General features: G+C 36.9%; 1 pseudogene; it reads left to right on the forward strand.

Annotated features, from left to right (window-relative positions):
* Nucleotides 1–302: 302 nt before the first annotated feature.
* LOC122496569 lies at nucleotides 303–397 on the forward strand (annotated as a pseudogene).
* The last annotated feature ends 218 nt before the right edge of the window (nucleotides 398–615 follow it).

The raw sequence follows: 615 nt of genomic DNA on the forward strand, positions 1-615 counted from the left end.
GGGGATAATGATCATATCAGATATCAAAATGCAGTTAAAATTATGCTGATTAAAAATAGAGGCATGGTGACTATGGTTAATGGTACTGTATTGTATATGTGAAAGTTGCTGAGAGAGTAGATCTTGAAAGCTCTATCACAAGAAAAAAAAAACCCTGTAACTCTGTGTAGTAACGGATGATAACTAGACTTATTGTGGTGAGCATTTCATAATATATACAAACATCGAGTCATTACATTGTATATCTGAAACTGATACTGTAGTGTTGTACATCAGTTATATCTCAAGAAAAAGGAAGAAAAAATATAGCACGTATTCTAAAATTGGAGTGATACAGAGATTAGCATGGTCTCTGCACAAGGATGATATGCAAATTCATGAAGCTTTCTACATTAAAAAAAAATGCGTGTATATATGTGTATATATATAAGCAACACCCAGGCGTCTCTCATTCTTATCTATTGACCTCCATTCTTTTTTTCTTTAACGTTTATGTATTTTTGAGAGAGAGACAGAGTGTGAATGGGGGAGGGGCAGAGAGAGAGGGAGACACAGAATCTGAAGCAGGCTCCGGGCTCTGAGCCATCAGCACAGAGCCCTACGCAGGGATGGAAC

This window comes from Prionailurus bengalensis, chromosome A1, assembly GCF_016509475.1.
Source record: "Prionailurus bengalensis isolate Pbe53 chromosome A1, Fcat_Pben_1.1_paternal_pri, whole genome shotgun sequence".
Classification (NCBI taxonomy): Eukaryota; Metazoa; Chordata; class Mammalia; order Carnivora; family Felidae; genus Prionailurus; species Prionailurus bengalensis.